Source organism: Mus caroli, unplaced genomic scaffold (assembly GCF_978045245.1).
Source record: "Mus caroli unplaced genomic scaffold, Mus_caroli_1 scaffold_1, whole genome shotgun sequence".
In the NCBI taxonomy this organism is placed as follows: Eukaryota; Metazoa; Chordata; class Mammalia; order Rodentia; family Muridae; genus Mus; species Mus caroli.
The window spans coordinates 188,807,653-188,809,643 of record NW_028227256.1 but is presented as its reverse complement, the minus strand read 5'-3'; positions in this window follow the sequence as shown (position 1 = coordinate 188,809,643).

Sequence of the window (1,991 nt, the reverse complement as noted above, 5' to 3'; positions counted from 1 at the left end):
TCCTGGTAGGTTTAGAACCCAGGTCGCCTCCATTGATCCTCTACTGATCCTGGCTCCCACCCTGCCTGCCTCATAGAGGTTTCCATCCCAACTCCCACATAGAGCTGAGCAGCCAGAAACTAGTCCTAGGCAGGGCTCTTCCCCATGGTGTCCAGCTGGGAGATTTGCTTCCCGTGGTTGACAGACAGGCTCCTCGATGTTCCTAAGAAAGCTACATGACCTAAGAGCCAAAGGGGCTCTGGTTTTCCTCACAGAGCAGACGAACTGTGTGTCCTGGGGATACACAACTCAGCAAGAGACAAACCTAGACTTGTTGGACCTCAGGGTCAGCAGTCTGTGGCTTCTTCCACTTTGGCTTGCTCTTTCTCAAAATAAGAGGGAGAGAGAGAGGAAGTGAGAGAGGGAGGGAGGAAGCAAGGAGGAAGACACTATCATTAAGAAAAAAGTACTTTGGGCTGGTGAGATGGCTCAGTGGTTACTGGCTGGTCACCAAGCCCGAGGTCCTGAGTTTGACCCCTGGAACCTATGTGGTATAATGAGAGAATGGCCACCAGAACTTTGTCCTCTGATCTCGACACACGTACACACATATACACTCTCCACGCGTACACCTACATACTCACACACGCTCTCCAAATACGTACACCTGCACACTTACACACGACAAATGCAAAATGTAAAAGGGTTAAAAATATTTATTTCTAATATTTTTAAATTACATGTCTTTGCATATATGTCAGCACAAACATGAGAGCGCAGGTACCCAGGAGGCCCAACTTGTGCGATTCTCCTGGAGCTGAGAACGGGTGCTGAACCCAAAGTGCTGGGCTTCAGTAAAGACAGTGATCTTAACACTGAACCCAATACTCCAGCCTCACGTATAAACACACCCCCACCCCCCAACCCCCCCACGGGCTGGAGGGAGGGAGGGAGAGAGGGAGAGAGGGGGGGGGAGAGAGAGAGAGAGAGAGAGAGAGAGAGAGAGAGAGAGAGAGAGAGAGAGAGAGAGAGAGAGAGAGAGAGAATTTCGTGGCTGGGGATGCAAGTCCTTTGGCACATTGGGTGCCATCCAGCGCTGCACAGCTAGGGCGTGTAAAGCCCCTGGAATTCCCAGCACTGGCAAGGTGAAGGCAGATCAACCAGGAGTTCAAGTTCATCCTTCTCTGCATAGCAAGTCTGAGACTAGCCTGGGTGCTGTGACTCTGAGGGACGGGGGGGGGGGGGGGGGGGGAGAGAGAGAGAGAGAGAGAGAGAGAGAGAGAGAGAGAGAGAGAGAGAGAGAGAGAGAGAGAGAGAGAGAGAGAGAGAGAAGAAGAAGAAGAAGAAGAAGAAGAAGAAGAAGAAGAAGAAGAAGAAGAAGAAGAAGAAGAAGAAGACAAAGAGGAGGAGAAGCTGTGGGAAGGCCACTCCCTTGGCTTCAAGCATCCCTCTACAGTGACTACAGAACAGAAGGGGCTCGAATTGCCTCTCACAGCAGCTTGGGTTGAGGAACCTTGTTATCCACATCTACTAATAGAGGATTTAGGGCTGTACCCACTTGTTAATCTGGGGAGAAACTTGTAATGAAGAATTTAAATAAGTATTAAAGTTGGCCATTCCTAGAGCCACCCAGAGCCCTATGTAGTCACTGTGCCCAGCTCCTCGACCAACATTGCTCCACCAGGCCCACTACTTCCTTATCACACCTCTGGGCCTTAGCTGCTGCGCCTCTGCCCAAGGGAAACTGGATCTTAGTCTCTGGACAGTCGTTCCAGCTCCGCGGGGCTCCCAGGATACTGCAGCATCGGATTTCGCGTGGCAGCCCAGCTTCCCTAACTCGGATCCCCTCCCGCCCGGGAATCCTGGAACCAATCGCAGAGATGCAGAGCTCCGGGTTGTAGAGTCCCAAGCTCGGGACCCGCCCCTCTTTGTTGCGGTGTCCAATGGCCGCATTCGGAACATCGGCGGCTGCCCGGGTGACTCAGTTATATGTCACAGAATAACATTCGAGA